This window comes from Cavia porcellus, unplaced genomic scaffold, assembly GCF_034190915.1.
Source record: "Cavia porcellus strain 051 isolate PalLab524CR breed Dunkin Hartley unplaced genomic scaffold, mCavPor4.1 scaffold_5, whole genome shotgun sequence".
Classification (NCBI taxonomy): Eukaryota; Metazoa; Chordata; class Mammalia; order Rodentia; family Caviidae; genus Cavia; species Cavia porcellus.
The window spans coordinates 10,820,339-10,840,118 of record NW_026947488.1 but is presented as its reverse complement, the minus strand read 5'-3'; the positions used below and the strand labels follow the sequence as shown (position 1 = coordinate 10,840,118).

Genomic DNA, 19,780 nt, shown 5'->3' with positions numbered 1-19,780 from the left:
CTCATATTCTAAGCTGGGCCTGATGCCACCTGCCTATAATCACAGCACTCTGGGAAGCTGAGCAGGAGGATTGCAAGTTGAAATCCAGCCCGGGGAACTTAGCAAGAGTTTGTCTCAAAATAAAAAATAAAAAGGATTGGGAACTCAGTGGTAGAGTTCTCATGAGTTCAATTCCCAGAACTGCAAGGCAAACAAAAGAAATTAGTAAGCAAACAAACACCCCCAAACTGTCAGAGTCTTAATTCTTATATTATATTAATTCTTATATACTCTCTATAGTATTATAAACTATAGAGATAATTAGCTTGCTCCTTATACTGATTTATATTCTAGGAGATTCATCTCATGCTTGAAATATCTAGGAAGTTAACTCATGCTAGCTATTCTTATACATTGTGTCCTGCACACTTTGTACTTTTTACACACACGCATACACCCATACGCACACATGCCTACAGGGTCCTGCCACATGCTAACAATAGACCTTGAAAAAGTCACTTCACCATTTAACCTTTCTGAGTCTCAGTTTCCTCATCGGTGAATTTGGACCATAGTAACAGCTGCCCAGATAGCATTTTTATAGATTTAATGAACTTAACTATATAAAGGGTTTAAAAAGTTGCCTGGTAGGTAATAAGACCCGCCTAGGTATTAGCTGCTATTTTTCCAAGGACTTACTAGTTTGGTGGATTGAGTGAGCTGAAATTGAGAACAATTTTTCTTCTTTCCCTCTTCTATCTCAGAGTGTTTTTTCTTGAAGCAGATGGATCACTTATTCTTGTCTTTAGCTTTTTTTTCTTTCCAGTTTTGATAGATAAGTGTGTGTAGATAACCATGCAGATGACTCTCCTTGACATTTTGGATAAACTCAGCCCTATCTTAATCTTAATATCACATATATGCAGTATGTGCATAGCTGGGTGGGCTATTTCTTTGTAAATTGGGCTGGCTGAGGTGCTGATGTGTAGTCTCAGAAGCAAAGCCACAGGTCAGAGTTACCCCACTCAGTGACTCCCCAACTGCGTAGTTGAGTGGGATGGCGAGCCGTGCTCCATGCTGTCTGCTGGGACCGAGCTTTGAGAAAGAGGCTGTGACTTACAAGGGCAGATGGGATTGTACATCAGAGCTGAAGCACCGACCCTAAATTATTAGATATTGCCTAGTAATTGCTCTCTGAATTTTGCAGATGCATGCTGCAGATTGCTCTCTGCATTTCTTGCCTCCTGCATATTGCAGAGGAGATCTCAGAACTCCTACCTAGCCCAGCTTACGGTAGTCACGGCAGAAACGTATTTCCCACCACACTCACTGTCATTTATCCCCGAGCAACTCCCTTCACAGAGAATCAATAAAACCTGGTTTGAGCTCTGGGCGAGGCCTTTGTTCTACTGAGGCACCATCTTGGCTGGACTTAGGACCCCTTGGCTCTCCATAACTGTATAAATGTCTTAGTGTCTTTACTCTCACTGTGGGTTGCACTGGAAGTGGTAGATTGGAATTAACTCACTAGAATTCCAACAACTTCTCTCTGGGATTACAAATATAAACCTTCCTGGACTTCAACAAGGATGGGAAAGCGTTCTCTATAAGTATGTACTGAAAATGTTATATACATTTCTTAAATCTTTTGTTAGTAAAAAAAGCAGCAGCATAAGCTTGATGATAAGTGGCCACCGAGACCCTGCAACTGCATGAAAGACACTGAGGAGTGTTGAGGGCTGGGGGACCCAGAGAGTGCGTACCCCATGTACGGGGTCACACACTACTCAAGCCAACTGCTGTCAGGTGACCAGCGGACCTGATGTTGCCAGGTTCTGCAAGAGAATCCAGAAACCTGCACTTCTATATGAAATCTCCTACATTTTAAATGTGGACAGCTATATAAAAACAAAATTTAATACACTGTAGGATGCCATGATGGAAGGGTGGAATCTAACAGGTGTGCAGACCGGCCTGGGCCCAGCCTGCGGGTTGGGACCTCTGCTTTCCCTGGCACTGCCTCTAAGGTTTCAACTGTGGCCTGTTCCAAGCTGGGCAAAAATAGCTGCTGAGCTGAATTGAATTTTCATGTAAGAACTCTGGAGCACTTTCTGTGCTGAAAAAAAACTGGACATATGATATTTTTTTTAATAATCTGAAGAATGCTTTCTATTGTTGCTGTGTTTTCTTTGTGTGCACACGAGTGTAACATGCCCTGAATGCAGAGAAGCCATAAACTAGGTCACTTCCTTGGACAGCAAAATTTTCTGAAACAAAAGCAGTAAAAAATTGATCATTTTCCTGCATAGGAAGCATACACTTTACCCTGCAAACACACGCAGCCTAATATAACAGAACCCGGTCCGACTAAAATATAAAATGCATGCATTTCATAAGCAGAATTTTTAATCTCATTAATTTTTACAGAAATCCTAAATCAGTTTTCCTGTAAGAATACAATCAACTGCTTAGTTTCCCTTCAGACAACCTTGACCTCTACAAGGAAGGCAGTAATTTGCTTTTTTGTTTTTCTCCCCCCTTCCCTCCTGGATATTTCCCCCTTATTTTACAGAATTTAATAATGGGAGAAGTAACAAATGAGAAGATAAAAATATTCCTGAACACTCTAGGGCATACATGGCTATATAAACAGCTATTCCTTTAAGTTACATCATTTGCTGGACTATTTGACTTTATAATGTGAACTCTCAGCTTATTGCAAAATTTAACTTGTATATGATAGTGTGTGTCACCGAATTGCTGCAAATTTTAAGCTCAGGCTGTAAAATGCCAAATTATCTATTTCATCGGTGTTTCTGTCCATGTGTGTATCTGTCCATCTGTGGAGCGGTCTATTTAGAGCGTGATCTATGGAGCCGAGCCTCTGTACGTCTTTGTTTCTTATTCCTTCTTGTTTATGGCGACCAGGTACCCCCTCGATGCCAAACTGCCCTCTTCTCGTCTGCAGATGTTCGTGGCACAGCCATTCCTTTTATTATTCCCTCTAAACTTTCTTTGTTCCCGTCTCTGTCTTTTATTATTTCTACTGTGTCATCAGAAACTGACTGCCGGAGCCTGCCAATTAGCCTTTGTCTGTCAGCGCCAGTCGCAGCCTCCCGAAGAGCGAACGTGCAAGGCGAGGGGACAGGTCCTATTTCGTATGCAGCGCTCTGTCCCCACGTAGAGATGTGCCACTCCTGACAAAAGAGCGGAAGATGGGCTCAGATTAGCGGCTGACAAACTTCCTCTGAGGGTGTGCCTGTGAGTGTGAGTGTGTGGGGGAGCGGAGGGGACAGGGCAGAGCCGGGAACCGCATCCTGACATGCTAGAGAGCAGCTCTAACTTCCAAAATGACTGAGCCATTCTGAACCCACAAATCAGTGACTTGAAAATGGGGTTCACAGTGGATGCTGCACCCCCACCACCACCCCCATTCTGGTCCTTGTGAGAGGACGGAGCTTTCTGCCTCCTGATCCCATCCTCCGGGCACCCCACTACAATGCCTCCCCACCCTGTCAGCCTCTCTTGTCCTTCCCTAGGGTGAGGCAAACAGGACTTTTGCCCTGAGGCCAGGATTTAGGGGTGCACCAAAAACTCAGGAATCAAGATGCATATTTTACAATATTAAAAAGACTGCAAAGCATCTGCAGTGAGCAAAGTGTCCACATTTTGCATAAAGACAGGGTTGGTATTACTGATGTTTCCCTGTCACTGGGCTCAAGTACGCTTGGGACAGCACTGTGGCAGATGGTGTCTTTATATGTGGGACTTAGTATATCTAGGTAGTGTATTTTGTTCCTTAAGGATTTTTGGTCATTTATTTTTATTTTTAACGACGACATTAAAATGTGACTTATCTTGATTGTTGAGTTCTTTGGTTGCCTCTTGAATTCTGACCCCAAGGTGAGTTCTCTGTTGGCCTTACTCTTGTCTTGGCCTGGGGGTTTTCACATGGGCCCGCCGGAACCTCTGCTCTCCATGAAGGCCTCCCTCTGGCCAATGCCACTGACCCATGACGTGCTCTGAGGCTGCTGCCAGACCTGCTGGGAAGACACCACATACAGCGCTTCCCGCAGCACATGCAGCCTCTGGAGAGGCCACTGAGGAACCGGGTCTTGACACACCAGCAGCTCTGCATGCTTGGATGTGTAGATGGTCCCACTATCACACTCCCCGGTAGAGGGCCCCGAGGCAGTTGGTTGATACCCCACAGGGGACCCCACCATCTTTAGTTTTACTCTTATTTTTCTAGTTCTCCATCAGACTTGAGGCAAGAATATGGGGCAGTTTTGGCCTAGGAAGAATCCAAGAGCCCCAAGTTAGTTATAGTCAATCGTCCCTTCTCGTTAGCAGCTAAGGTCAGGCTCACTGTTTGGATGACCCGACCTTTAGGATGAGTTCTTTCCCAGGATTCCCTTCTGCCCTACAGGGCACAGACTCCCTGCAGGCAGGGGCACCCACACAGACACGCTGACTCTTGGTGGTCTTCATTAGCTGGCCACATTTTGTTGAAGGCAAAATATTCCGTTTCCCTTTTTTTTGCTAACAGCAGCCCTGTCAGGTGGTTTCCTGAGGTTGGAGCCACTCGCCATTCACCAATGAGAAAGACAAGAAGGTGAGAAACAAAACCCCTGGCCGCTTCTTGGTTGTAAACAGCGTGGTTGGGATTTGAAGCCACATCCTCTGACTCCACAGACCGAGCTCCTGCACCCATCAGCCTTGCGTTTGCCTGTGAGCCATCTGTGGAGTTTCAAAATGTTCTTTCTTCTACAAATATAAAACTATATGTGGAAGCTGGAAATACATTTGAAATTTTGGTTTCAAACTGAGCTTCCTCTACTTGCTCTCCCTTCATATACACACTCACACCTACAACTACATAAAACACACCCTCAGTTTGCAATACTCTGCCCCTAGTTAAAGTTCCGTCCGTGGTCATCTCGGTGACTAAGCAAAAGAAAGTGACCTAAGAAGACGCACCAGTCAAGCTCTTTGGCAAGAAGCAATAGCCATGAACTCTGGTTAGTTTGGATAAGCATGGGTTTAGTGCAGGGCTGCTGGCTCACAGCACAGCATAACAAGAGACTCAGGTTCAGGAGCAAGCTGGTTTCTAAAGTCCATAGCCCTACCTGTTTAAGGCCTTTGCTTCCCTGTAGATACGCATTTGTTAAATAGATGCCTTCACCAAGGCGTTTGGGTAGCACTTCAGGAAGGGATGAAGTGCGCATGGAAGGAGCTTCTTAGCTTGGAGTTGGAGGTCTACCTCAAATACTAAGAGTCTGATGACTCAGAGATGATGAATGCTTTGCTCAAGGCCACGACAATATTTTGTGATAAATAACCCTATAATGATTATACAGGAGAGGAAAGGGAGACCTAGGATTGTTAACTAATTTGCATAAGGTTTCAGAGGCAGAAAGTCATCAAATCAGCTTTTGAATCCAGATTGTCTATCTCTACAGATCATGTCTGTGATCATTCACATACTAGAACACTGTAGATAAGAAGTATAAAAATACTTATGTCAAAGGACATCCCAGGCTATTGGGCTAAGAAATAAAATCATTTTGACCTTGACATTGACCTCTTCATTTAAGTCTTATAGTAGTGGTTAAAAACACTTGTTCTATATTATTGAAGAGTTTCCTAAAATATTCCTAAGTGCTTGTGCAGATAAGCCATGTTTGCTTTTGGGATGTGACTTCTAGAAGTTTGCCATCTGTTAAGGAAAGGAATCGGGAACATTATGTACGGCTGCAGTTTTAGAGTACGAGACTGGGGTGGTTTAGGCATTTCTGTGAGTTTAGGGTTGGAATCAGTGGTGGCTTTCTCAGCCATCCTAGTGTCCAGTTCCCCAGGCCTCGGCAAGGAGAGAAGTGGTGTCCTGATGCTTACCGACACACACCCATAATTTGAGCTAACATCACTCACAACATCAAGATAAAACCCCTGCAAACCGCCCTCTCTGTGAAGCATTTCCGAGGTCCCATAGGGACCACGCCAAGCACATACAAGCTGTGGCGTCACCCAGCGTCTTCTGGAGGGAACTATTCTCAGGAGAGAGTTTGGATAAGAGGGGGAGGGTGAGAAATGAACTCTACTTTCTCCTAATTTCCTCGTCTTTCTCATCTCCTCTAGCCCTGACCAGGCACCCTCAAAGAAGCAGAACTTGACATGAAGATCTGAGTACAAGTTGGGTTTGCCGGCAGGGTGGTACCAGGTAATGTCTGCAAGGGTAGTGGGCTGGAGTGGGACAGGGCAGGAAATGCAAGTCACAGGTAAATAGCAGGAGATCAGTGTCTCCTGGAAATGACCAGCAGCCAGGACAGGAAATTGTCTCTAATCTGTCCCCCTCCCCAGAGAGGCTGTGTGCACACCGACATGGGAACATTTACACACTAACGCATCATTCATTGGTGGAAGCCTGCTTCTAAAGGAACCTTAATTCCTGATACTTCTGGTCCTCCAGGCACTTAGCAACCTGATTTCCAGAGGCAGAGAATTCCCTCCGGCAAAGAAATGCAGATGCCGCTGAAGCTGGACACCAGCATCAGCACCTGGGCCTGTCCCTGGCAGCGACAGCCGTGCATGCCCTGGACGCCCACTCCACGGGCTGCTCCGAGACAGCTGTACACGTTTCCACCCCAGGCCTCCGCTTAAGAATCATCACATCATCCATCTTTCCATTTCAGTGCTAGAAAAACACAGACAGAAAATGCTAATGCAGATCTGTGCTCGGCAGAGTAGGTTTTGATATTTTTCCTGAACTATTGCGGACCCTGTATTTCAAGTCAGTAGCAAGCCATTGTACTCCACCCCTTGGTAGTACAGTTTCCCTATCTCCTTGTGATGAGAAGAAGATTCAATCACACAGCTTTGGGGTTTTATTTTGCTCATTTTTTCCCTGTCGTTTCCTGCTATTACTTGTGTTTCTATTTATTTTTATTGGAATTTAGTCTTTTATTGAACCTATATTCTTTCTCTGATATTTTTATAAGCTGGGCCCAGCATCTTATAGAGTTTCTAATAAACTAGAAATAATTCTTTTTATTGGTCAAGACGCTGTGTGGTGTGGCTCACGTTTGGTGGCCAGCATTCATTTTAAGGGTTGGGTTCATCATACCCCTTGGGGTTAAAGTTTATTGTTTGAAATCATTCCAATTTTTGGTACCTGAACATTGAACTTTTATTTTATTTCTGTACAATTTCATCTGTTGGGTCTTTTCTTTCTACACACGTCTGTAATGCCACCAATACCAACAGCATCTCTCATTAGATAGGGCTGTTCTGCTTCCGGATGCGGACAGCGTAGTTGGGTGTGCTGTGCTGTTGTCTACCGTCTCTTCTAGCTGTGTGACTCGGGTGAGATGCTTCACCTCCAGCAATTTGTTCGTATGTAAAGTGAGTATGATAATAAAACCCAGCTCATAGGGCCTCCTATTAGACAGATATCATGTATAATACGGGATGCTTAGCCCTGTGTCTGCAACACAGCAAAACGCTGGATCAATGTATGCCTTTACTACAAAACACTGGCGTATATGTGGTGTCTTCTACTCAAATAGAAGCAGTAGTGTTGACTTTCAGTCTATATGTGCAACTAATCTTGAATTATCAAGGGATTGAGTCATAGTTTGTGTATGTGTACATGTAATGCAGTCAATTAGTAAGTGAATATATGTATAATAGCTTTGTCTTAGGTTTTCATTCCTATGCCTGGAACCTTAATTTTATTGTTCTTTTTTGGAGACAGAGTCTCTCTATGCAGTTTAGGCTGGCTTTGAACTCACCATGTAGCCCGGGCTGGCCTCAAACTCATGGCAATCCTCCTGCCTCGGTCTCCTGAGTCTTGGAATTAAGGTGTGCACCACCATGCCTGGCTGGAACCTGAATTTTGAGATGGCATTTCTTTTTGTTTTTTGGACTTTTTCATTTTTATCGATACCGGGGATTGAACTCACAACTGCCTGCTTGCAAGGCAGGCGCTTATGCTGCTGAGCTAAATCCCCAGCCCCTTGAGATGGCATTTCAATCACAGGTTATTGGCCTAACACGGCAGCATGTGTGTAAACCTTTAGGCCTCCATGATCAGTGCTGACCTAATTTTACCCCGAGCAGCTGCATTTCCCAGCTGTGGGGTGTGCACATCTGTGCATTTTCTCAAGGACACGAGGTCACAGCGACATCAAGGGAGTGCAGTGAGCCCCTTGCTGTGGGCTCAGTCTCCCAGGCCGGGCCTGCTGGGATGCTCACCTCTGCGGAAGGGGGCAGCTCTCCTGCTTGGCTCCCAAGAGGAAAGGATGCCGGGAGCAGCTGTCGGTTTCAGAGAAGTCACCATGTGCAGACCTCTGCTGCAGATTCCCTTGCTTGCCCCGGAGCCGCGGCCTGCATTGTGCCAGTGAGCCCTCAGTGACTGTGCAGAGACACACAGGTCAGCTAGGAATCTGGCTTTTCAAAAACTGAACTCACACTCGTGGATTAATTTCAAGCTTGCAGAAAAGTTGCAAAACTAGCACGTGCTGACTGTTTTAACCGTGGGCGCCTGTGGTTTATTAAGACAAAGATTGTACCAGGTCGTGTAAATGTGGTTGGAGGCTTCGGTTAGCTACATATTTTCCCGTGGGAAAATATGGTGCAAAATTTATTATTTCATTTGACAACAATGATTGGGTGCTCTAGGTGCCTCGTGTGGAGTTAGGTCGTGGGTCATAGGGATGAGCAGTGCAGTCTTTAGGAGAAATGAACATTGTGTGTACAAGTGTGCACACACACGGAGGCCTGCACACAATCAGATGAGTATAAATTTATACAAAATGGACATGAAATAGCCCTTCAGGAGCCCTTGTAATCTAGGCACTCTGGGAGGCTGAGATAGGAGGATTATGAGTTCGAGCTGAGCCTGGGCAACTTAGCAACTTAGTGAGATTCTGTCTCAGAAAAGAAAATAATCAAAGGACTAGGAATATAGCTCAGTGCAAAGGCCCTGGGTTCAATTCCCTGCCCCTGAATAAAAAGAAAGCTTCAGTAGGCACTGCCTGGGACTGGCCACGGGACAGGGGAGGGGAGCTGGGAAGAGGCTCCCCAGGAGGTGCCGTGGGAGGGCTGGAGGGGAAGTGCTGGCCCCAGGGGAGGTGCGGCAGGGGACGCCATGCAGGCACACAGAACATCACCGATAGAGATGGCATGGGCCATGATCTGCTTTTCCTGAGTTTCTGACTCAAAAGATTAAAATAAAAGGGTGTGTGTTTCTTAGATCATCCAGGCAGGGCTCTTCTAATCCTGCACCTCCCTGTTCTGGTTTCACCTCTCTGTGATTTTCTCCCTGGCCCAAGGTCATCCTTACCCTGTCCTCAATCCCAGTCCTGTGTACAGTGCGATTGCTTCATTATATTACCCTATTGTAATTACCATTGTGGAAATGTGTGGGTTGCTCCTCGAGGAATAGATTTTATTTATACTTTGTATCTCCAAATAATGAGCAAGTCGCATTTATTGAGCGCCTGCTCTGCACCAGGCACTTTGCTAAACCTTCCCAGGTGCTCTTTTATTTACCTATTTCTCAAGACAAATCTGTGAAATAGTATTTTTCATTTTCCGCCATTCAGTTAGCGAACATTTATGAGGCAGCTGCCACCGTGCCCGGCACTGTTCTAAATCAGAGCCAGTAAGTGAGGATAATAATAGCACATCTGTTTATATAAATAAAGTTTTATTAGCATACAGCCACACTCATTTGTTTAGACGTTTTCATGCCAGAATGGCGAGGCTGAGTAGCTGCAGCAGAATGGGTGGTCCACGAAGCCTGCATCCTTATTATCTGGCTTTTTACAGAAAAAGTTTTTTTGATCCCTGTGCTGGACACAGGGACACAGCATAGAAAAAAAGGAGCCAGGCTTCCATAGTGCTTGCATCGGAGATCTGTAATTAGACAATACAGTTCCTGGCCTCTCTTGCAGCTAGAGGTGACTACGTGACGATTCTATCCTGTAGAATTTGAGTAGAGGTAATGTGGCCTTTTGCAGACCTGACCCATAACGATCTCCATGTGATCATCCACACTTTTCTCTCTCTTGTACAGAATGACCACAGTCGGCTGGAAGCCACCTCCGGAAGATGAATGACAACGCAGAGCCAAGATTTCTTCTCCTCCTTATCCGACACAAACCAGCCTGCACGCAGTGTCCTGTGTCAGCAAGAAGCATGTGTCTGCACAGGTGTGTCAGAGCCATTCTGGATTTTTGGGTCAATCCGTGTTAGCATTAGAGTTGCTCTAATTGGTACAATTCTATTATTATCCCGTTTCAACTTGCCTTACAAGGTCTTTCTATTCTCTCCTCCAAACAGGAGGGTGACAGCGGTGGGGGGATGTTACATGATATTGATTTTGACGTTGATCTCTTTTGTGGTTCTGCCGTCTGCCTTTGATAGGGTTGAGCCTGGGTCCTGGTGCCTCCTCGGATCTCAGCCTGCCGAAAGGGGTGCACGGCTTGTTTTCACCTTTTGCTCTTCAATTCTCCTTGTATTCACAAGGCCAGTATGGAGGCGCATGGCCATATCTGGCTTGCGGGGGGCTGGGAAAGGTGTTCTCCACGTGCCCACCCAAGACCCAAGGGCTGCCATCATGAAAAGGAGGGATGGCAGAATGGATCCTTGCATGGTTAACTGTTTTCATTTGCAGGATGAGGACTCCCGATTATAGTCTAAAGGAAACTATAGCAAAGCCCCATATAAGCCATTTACAAAGCATAGCCTTTTCCCTTTTTTCCCCTAATAAACCATTTCCTGGAATTTGGATGTATAATATTAATAGCCAGAACTTATCATGGCATCTTACATACAAGTCTGGGGAATGTTGATTATACCACTACAGATAGTGTTACGTAATTCACATTTACCCAGCTGAGGGTTAAATGCTTTGCTTTGGATTTAAAAGTCAGGAAGAGTCAGATCCGGAATCCAAAGCCAGACAGCTGGGTTGCAGGGCCCATCCGTGCTGCTGGCTTGACTGGAAGCGGTCCGCTGCTTCACCCGTGGAGTGGTGTGAAATGCATGCTCCCTCAGGATGCAGAGTGAACCCCCATCTGGAGGATGACGTGAACAGTTTTTATTATATGTTTCATCTTTTGTTTAAACTGTACTGTGCTGCAGTTTTTTTTAACTTTTAAAAATATTCTAAGGTGATTATGAAAACCCCAGACGTGATAAATAGAAATTCCTCTTCATCCCCATTTCTCCTCCCATTACCCAAGCAATACTACCCTCTCTAGAACAGGGGTTGGCAAACTCTGGCCTGTGGACCAGATCCAGCTACTTCCTACCCACCTTTTCTGTAATCAGATTTATGGGGACCCCGTTATGACCATCAGTCAGTGTTCTCTGTGGCTGCTCTGTGCCCAAAGGGCAGAGTCGAATATTGTACCAGAGACTTTATGGTCCAGAAAGCTCAGAATATCTCCTGCCTGTCACTTCACATAAAAAGTTTGCCAGCCTTTGCTTCAGAACAAATCAATATTCAGATTTTGTGGCTGTTATTTCAGATCCTTTCCCATGTTTTTTTTTAAACATATGTCTGATTATGCATGTATGCAATTACACAAATACATTTCTACGTATACATAGCTATATATACACATGCATACCTTAGGCGAGTGGAACGTACTATGTAACTGATGGACATAATATATCTTGGAAATTGTTCCCATATCAATGTCTACAAAGCTACTTTGTTATTCGAGGAAATCACATCGTCCCTTGCACGGATGTACAGTAATTTATTTGATCATTCCTCCACTCTGCTGATGAACATAAAGCTTGTTTTCAATTTCTGTCAAACATCTTGAATGAGTCCTCAGAATGTCTTTGAAAACCCAATTGTAGCCTCCATTCACTTAATTTGTAAGATTTGAAGTCTTCACAGCAGGGAGGCTGACTTCCTTCAGCACTGGAGTTTCTCCCACACGGTAAACAGGACCAGAAATATATTCTGAATTTCAGATCTTAATTATGCACTGTACACTTAATTAAAATTCACATTGTCAGTAAAAGGTAAGGACTATAGATTAGACTGTGGTGGTTGGCATCATGATTAATATACATTTAAGCTTTAAAATCTGTTGTTACATTATGTTGGATTTTCCAGAAAGAAACATGAAGTTTAAATGCATTTTTAAGAAGACAGAAGGAGATATGAACTCGGTGGAAGAAATTCAGCGTATTCTAAGAGCAGATGATAGCTGCGTATAATGCAAAAATGGAGCCAAAGTCACACCTTAATTTGCGTGTTGCTTCAAGCAGGCAGGTTTTTCTTCTCCTTCCTGAAAAGTAGAACCGTGCAAAGCTGGAGGATGAATGTGCAAAGGCTGAAACTCCAGGATAGAACTTGCATGTAATTTTTTATTTTGCAAAACTAACTATGTTAAGTTTCACCACGCTTGGAGTCACCACCCTCGGAGTTTTAGAGGATCACTATGCTTCATTTGTCCCCAAAGTTTGCATTTTTCTGTAGTTACATTTTCCTATGAGAGAATCTTGTTTTTCTATTTTTACCCTAAAAAGTGCCCTTTGTTTGGAGACTTACCCGTCTGTGGCTTGATGTGAATTTTCCCACTGCGTTCGGTGCATTTCCATTTATAAGCCACGTTTCTCTCACCGTCTCTGCTTCACACTCAGTGAAGAGTTTGTTCACGATTGGAAGTGGCCCCCATCCTTACACCCTGTAGTTCCCCAGAGCTCGCTCCCGCTAGTCCGAGATCCGCTTTCTCTTCTCTGTTTCGGTGTTTGACTATAACAAATCCGAAGACCTTTGCTTTTTACTGACACTAACTTTAGTCTTTTAATTTTGCTGTCTCCCTTCTCTTTGGTTCTTCGTTTTCAATGTTTTGAGCTATTGCTTCTCTATGATTGCCCTTATACTTCGAGCAATTTAAGCGCATGTTAAATATCTGGAATAGAATGTGCTAGCTCTGTTTTATATCTCCCTTTTTTCTTGGTAATTAGACTTCCAAATGTTACCCAAACACATGCCACTGAGAAGAGCATGACACTGCCCAGTAAGTTTTTCTTTGTGACTGGGTGCAACTATGTGACCACTTTTACGCCAAGGGGTGTGAGAAGTGGCCTTTGCAGTATTAAGGGGCATCTTTCAGTGGTGAGTCTACTGGCTGCTGGCTTGCTGGCATGTGGCTGGGTGCTTGGCAGTAAAGCTTTCAACTTGGACCCGGATGTGGGAGCTGCGTGTTGACCTTGAGAGGCCTGATGACAGAGACACAACAGGAAGAAGGTGTCTAGGTACGTACCGGGAGATAAATGCCAACAGCACCAAAGTCCAGGAAAGCTTACTTAGTGCTAGAGGAGAGCAGAGTACAGACTCTGCTTCCTAATGTGATTAAATCCAAAATGTCTTGAAGGCTGCCCAGGGGAGAGGCAAAAAAGTATGTGTACGTGTGTATGTGTGTGCGATATTCTAAATCGCTTGTGTATTTCACTCAAATTGATGGCAATCACCTAGAAATCACTAAATTTTCTGCTACAGTGTAAATCGTGGACTTGGGATGAAGAGATGAATTACAAAACTTGTATTTCTTTGCATCCCTTGATCCTGGCGCACCTGGTATGGGTTTAGGCTGAGGCAGGCAGCAAGCAACTGTTGGCGAGTTTGGAGCCTGCTGGTGGCACCTGCTCATTTGCTTTCCTCTGAAACCTTTTTTCCTAAGGGCGGTGGGCACGTGGTGGTCAGGAGTTGCTTCTGTTCCCTCCCGAATATACTGTGCTGTCCTACATCTGTCACTGTATTTTTGCAGAGTCAGACGGTCTTCGCTGAATTATTTTTTATTGCCATCATTTGTGATCTCCACGATAGACCTGTCTTTATATATTTTCTTCAAAACAGGCTCCCAGTCAATTTTTGGAGAGAGGACTGAGAGTCTCTTGGTCAAATTTAAGAATTGCAACTGGGGCAGTCACTTTGCTGATGAAAAAAGCAAAAAAAAAAAAAAAAAAATATATATATATATATATATATATATATATGGAACATGGCTTTCATTTGAGGAATAAACTTTTAAGGTGCATTGCCTTTTTGTCTACCTTCTCTCAATTTCATTTCTTGATAAAATGATAAGACAGGGGCTGGAATTTAGTTCAGTGGCATAAGCGCCTGCTTTGCAGGAACATGGTTGTGAGTTCCATCCCCAGTATTGATAAAAAAAGATACGATAAAGAGGTATTAGGTTTCAGATAAGACTTGACCCAGAGATGCCAACAAGGTCTTTCTGCAACCTGTGTTGCTTTGTTCCTTTGTTCTGCTTCCTAGTTTGCAAGCAGCCTTCTTGACTAATACACACCACAGTACAGAGGCCTCAGAATCTCTAGCTCTTACACCATATTTCAACACGCTCCGCTGCAGGAGCCCTTCTTTTTCTTAATATTATGAGAGAAAAAGTAATGACGTGCTCTTCTTTGGCCTGCTTGGGCCTAAGTTTCTCTCTGAGCAAATGACGCCTGGTCAAGGCAGTGGGATGAGCAATGGGGATTCAGGTCTTGGGTCTGGCCCTTTTTGGGTTTGGGGATCGAACACTCCTCTGCAGCCTGCTGTCCTTCCCAGGAAGGTAAATAAGTAGGCAAAACCAACACAGAGCCACCACTCTATCTCCCTCCCTGGCACAGCATGACTACAAGGTGGCTCTGTTTTCCTGTGCTCCTTTGGTCTCTGTTCCTAAGCGACATCTTTATTTGGTTGTACTTACAGAATAGATCAAAGGCCAACAATGACCACCCAGGAGCCAGATGTGGCCCTTCCCAGCTGTCTCATTAAGACACGGCTGTACTTATCCACCATGCCTTGCAACCGAAACCCTGTGGTTGGTGGGACCCAGGCTGTCCACTCTCTGGCACTCACAGGCACGCTGGTCAAGCCGGTTGTGTATTAGCATCTGCGTTTGTTTTTACTTAATGGCTTCTTAGGGACAGTTCCACCGACTTTTAGAGTCTCCATAGTTACCGTTATGTATTTTGGCTGCAGAATACTTCCGCTGAGTGGGGTGAGTCTCCTTTTTCTGCCCTCAGAGACAGAGCGACATGGTGGAGTCCCCACAGGAGGACTCCTCGCTCTTGTGAGCAGGAGGCAGGGGCTTCCTTTAAGATTAAACTCACTTCCTGGCTCCCTAAGCTCCACTCTGCCGAAGCCCTAATCAGCTGTGTTTTTCTTGTCTAAAGCATCTCCAGGGCAAGGATGCCATTCATGAGGACCACATCCCCGATGTCTACTGCAAGTCAGGTGTGTTGTCTGCAGCCCACGGTCCACGACTGGTGTCACTGGTGCTATGAATCAAACCGTCTGCAGCCCCAGTTAAAACCTCCCATTGCTCTCAGGATAAGTGGAAAATTCTCTAGGTCTACAATAGTAGATCTGGCACCCAGAGGAAGCAGAGTAAAGCTGGGGATGAGCGTTTTGCCTTAAGGAGCTGCCCATGTGAGCCTGCAGGGATGCTGGGAGGATTTCTAGGCCCCTGGCGATCGCACCCATGCAGGAGGGGAGGCAGCCAGTCTGCGGGGAACGCAGTGTCGCCGTGTGGCTCCCCAGGACAGTCTCAGCCACCAGGGGCCTGCCTGTCCCGCTGGGGGATCCTTCTGTTTCCTGGTCTCTTGGGCTTTCTCCACCACCTGGTTTGGGTTCAGGCTGGGACTGCATTTTGACGCAGTGTTTTATGCTTATTTTTTGTAAACAGCGACTTGGGGCAGGGTTGGCTAACTTTTCTGTAAATGACCAGAGTGTAAACATGTTAAGCTTCACAGGCCAAATAGATTCAGTCTCAGCTACCCAGGTTTGCTGGCTGACAGTCTGTACTTGAGCTGCTATGGATGAGACCCAGTAAACCTTTATTTAGGAGAAGAGGCAGAGGGCCAGAGTTGGTTCAAGGGCTATGGTTTGCTGACCTCTGACTTAGATATTGGCAATGTCTTGACTCCCTAATTGGAAAAAAAATTCCACTTTAATATTAGTGTTTTTCAATTTGGGCTCTGTAGTCCCTGGAGTTTTTACAGATTTGCTTCAAAATGTTTAGCTGTGCTGGGAGGATGAGGGTCACACTGCTCTCTGATGCGCGGAGCTGCTTGTGAGCCTGCATTTGGGAAGACTGAACTTTGGAATCAGATACTCTTTACATGTGAGTGCATATATGTAACACATGGTAGTAGGTGGTAATTTCCTTCTGCAAGAAAATTGAGTTTTTGTGAATAACCATTTTTATTTCTATGAGAATAAAATCCTAAAGATGTTGTCCCGCAGCCCGTGGAAGCAGGATGATGTGAATTTCCTATCTGGTTTGCCTTTGGCTCCTTGTTCATTGCTGGAGAAAACGATGGATTTTATAATGGCAGTTTCTTGTTCAGTTCAACTAAACCTAGTGAAGGGGTTTTGAGCGAGGGTCAATCCGCGTTTTCCTTTTCTATAGAAGAGTTCTATTGGAAAGATTTTATGGCTTCCCTACCCGGAAGTGCCTGCTAACCACTAGTGGATATTTCTGTTTTCTTTCTTACACATTCCCTCCTCTTTCTTCTCTCTGGGTCCCAAACGCTTCCTGGGCTCCATGTTCTAAATCTCTCACCATCCCTCTGCTTTGTCACAAGAATGCTTATCACTGCTCGGAACACAAGGGTGACCGTTGTTTCATGTCCAACCCCTGATACAGAAACAGTCTTGCATGTCCAGGGACCCTGTCCAGGTGGCTCACGATTGCACGGCTGATGTTGGACACACAGTGAGCACATTCGCATTTGCGCAATTTAACCCGCATGGAATCGTAAAGCCATTTGGGAGAACAGACAATGGTGAAGAATAGCTCCAGTGCAAGGTGAGTGACAAACTTCTGCTGCAATTAACAGATGACTGACAAATAGGGACTGTAGGAGAGACTGCTGGAGCTGTGCCAGACGTCAGTGTGCCCTGACCCCTCAGCCCGTGCACACAGGACCCGGCAGATCGGAGGCTCACTCCTCCGTGTGGCTGGGTTCTCTAAGTGAGAGGGTTTTCTGGCAGGCTGGGGGTGCTGGCTGCAGCAGGTGGCAGGAGCAGCCCTGAGCAGCAGCAGTAGAAGTTGCTGGACCAATACCCAGATCCGTTGGTCCTTGTGAAGGACAGAGCCTGTTGCCCACGGGGTTACCTGCCCCTGCAAGCACAGTGTTGGTTTTCTTCTCTTTCCTATCACACTTCCCAGTTCCCTGCTGAGGATTCCTGGGATCACTTCTGTAGGGAACCACTCAGACGGCTTCAAAGCTCACGGGTGTCTAAGGACACCTGAGGACATGACTACTCTGCTTGTCTAGTGCAGGTGCACAGTGGGATACAGTTATGTAACCATGACTTAGCACGGGTAGACACCCATGCAGGTGTTTGAAGCATGTAAGAATGTAAATGTGAGACAACTTTCTGTATCAGAATTACACAGTAAAGCACAGTGGCTCTTGCTCTGGCTCTTGTGCTCCTGTGCATTTTTAAACCTTGGGACCCTTCAAATCTCACTATTGCCCCCCCCCCCCCCAGCAGGCCACAACTTCCCTTATCTATGACTGGCACTCAAATGGGTATCTCAGACTCAGCTTTTGGAGGATCCCAATGTCATATATGTACCAAGACTGGAGGTCACTAGGGCTGGTTGACATAGCAGCCCTGCAAAGCCATCAAGCATCTAGACCTTTGATTCCTCCCTCTCCATCAGTGACTTTTCACCTTTGGCCATGTCCTTTCATGACTACAAGGTGGCTGCAGAAGCTCCAGCCAGTGCACCTGAGCATGCAAAGTTGGAAGCTGAGAGTAGAGAGGTGGTGGTGGGGTAGGAGTGGAGAAGTGGTGGGCAGCAGGACCTTTCCTTGCATGCATATTTCTTTGAAACAAGAAAAAGCAAATGTCCCTGAAGGAGCCCTTACATGTCTCATTGGCCATCTTTACTTGCTGCCGAGGAGGCTGGGAAGAAGGTTAGTTGATCTTTCTGGGCTCTGGGTAGTGGGTAGGGCATGCATATACGTGATCACAGCATTCACCTGTGCCTTTCTGCTGTTTTGTAGTCATGGGAGGTAGACCACTAATCCATCTGTCCGTCCAAAGAGGCCCTATGAAGCCGAATGTGCCTCCAGAAAGGAATTTTAATTCGTTCATGGCTGAAAAGTTGAAATTTTACAGCAAAAGTTTGAAATCTCTGTAAACGACAGAGTTGAAAAGGTCGGCATTTAAATCTGTTCTCTTAACAGATGGCTCCCAGAGCGAGCGGAGCTCGGAATTCGCTTTCTAGGCTCCATAAAGCTGGGCGTGTGGTTTATGACATCAGCAGAGCCTGCAGTGAATTACTGTGCATCCTTGCCCTGGCGGTGGGGCCATCTATTATGCTACTGTGAGCAATGCTGATTAGGAAGGTGTCTTTGATAGCTCAGTAGAGGGAAAACGCTCCTGTTGCAGGACTGAAGACAACGGTTCAAGCAAAGGTCCATAAAGAAGGGGCTGGACATTGCCAGCCTTCTGCATCCTGCGTGTCTTTGTGTATGACAAAGAAGAATAAGATTATCAAGTCATTTAAAAAGACACATTCTAAATTTAGAAACAAAGACTTTCCTGTTAATGCCTTGCCTCCAATAATTCCTAATTGAGATCTACGTATCTCCTTAATAAAGCACAAGCATTTATCTAGTGATCTAAGACTGGGTGTTATGCACCTATTTAACTAATAATTTTTTTTGACAGAGTCTATGTGGCCTAGATTGGCTTCAAACTTGTGCTCTTCCTGTCTCAGCCTCTTGAGTGCTGGACATGGATTTGTACTATCACATCCTACTAATTGATACATTCTGAGTCTTGAAAACAAAAATCTATTTGTCCTTTCTGACCTCTCCAAGTCAAAGTAATAAATTGTAATTCATTACAACAAAACTCAGCGAGTCAAGATACACTTTCTACCCTGAATGCTTACTGGGTTAGGTGTTGTTTACAATAAGTCATTGGTTGTGGTTGAGGCTTTCTAAAAAAATAATGAAATCGTTGTAGAAACCATATTTGTCTTAATATTATTTGAGCCTGGAGGGGTCTAAGAGATTTAAATAACCAGTTCAAAGACAAACTTCTTTCATAAACCACACAGAATACTTTTCCAAGTTTGAGGTGCCACAAATGATCACCCTTTTGTCAACTTGGTGCACAGGGTCTGGGGCGTGGGGTCGGGGGTGTGACTATGTGTAGTCACAAGCTCCCCGCGAAATCTTGATGCATACGAAAGCACTATATGACAGCCTCAGAGTGTCTTTAGAATGTGCTCTTGAAATCTGTGTGCACTTACCAGTCTCTGTGCTGGGCCTGAGGGCTAGATTCCCTGGATACGTTAGCCACCAGCCACACGTGGTCCTTTCTTTTTTGAGCGTATATGCCTTGGACCTAAATTGTCCCCCAGAAGTTTCAAGTATTTGAGGGTGGACTGTGGGGCCCTCCACTTGTCATCCATCGATGAGTTCGTAGCTGCATGTGCTCCTAGGACGCCGGGCTGGTTGGAAGTGGGCCTCTGGGGTGTGACCTGGAGGGGTGCGCTCTCACCCCAGCCCCTTTCTTCCGTCTCTGCTTCCTGGCTGCCGTGGGTTGAGCATTTTTCCCCGTCTACTATCCTGTTTCTGCCTTTAAGTCAGTGGACCATGGACTGAAGCTGTAAGCCCAAGTAAGCCTCTATTTCCCTAAATTTGTGGGTGTCGGGCATTTTGTCCCAGTGACAGGGAAGTGACTAAGAAGAGCCTGATAAGAATCTGCAGACTGTGCCACCTCATAACAGAG

General features: G+C 45.3%; 2 long non-coding RNA genes across 3 annotated transcripts in view; both read left to right on the top strand.

The window, feature by feature from the left end:
* LOC106026177 (uncharacterized) overlaps positions 1–13,960 on the top strand; it is a 100,853-nt gene extending 86,893 nt beyond the window's left edge. Inside the window, exons 5-7 of one of the 2 annotated variants that reach the window (XR_010047313.1) lie at positions 6,118–6,199; positions 10,058–10,193; positions 12,119–13,960. This is a non-coding gene — a long non-coding RNA (uncharacterized LOC106026177). Of the gene's footprint in view, positions 1–6,117; positions 6,200–10,057 lie in introns of both variants that reach the window. The other variant, XR_002789748.2, reaches the window with a different exon arrangement.
* A 115-nt stretch (positions 13,961–14,075) lies between these two features.
* On the top strand, positions 14,076–19,015 carry LOC134475865 (uncharacterized). Its single transcript, XR_010047195.1, has 2 exons — positions 14,076–16,829; positions 18,223–19,015. It is a non-coding gene; the product is annotated as an uncharacterized LOC134475865 (long non-coding RNA).
* Positions 19,016–19,780: the final 765 nt, after the last annotated feature.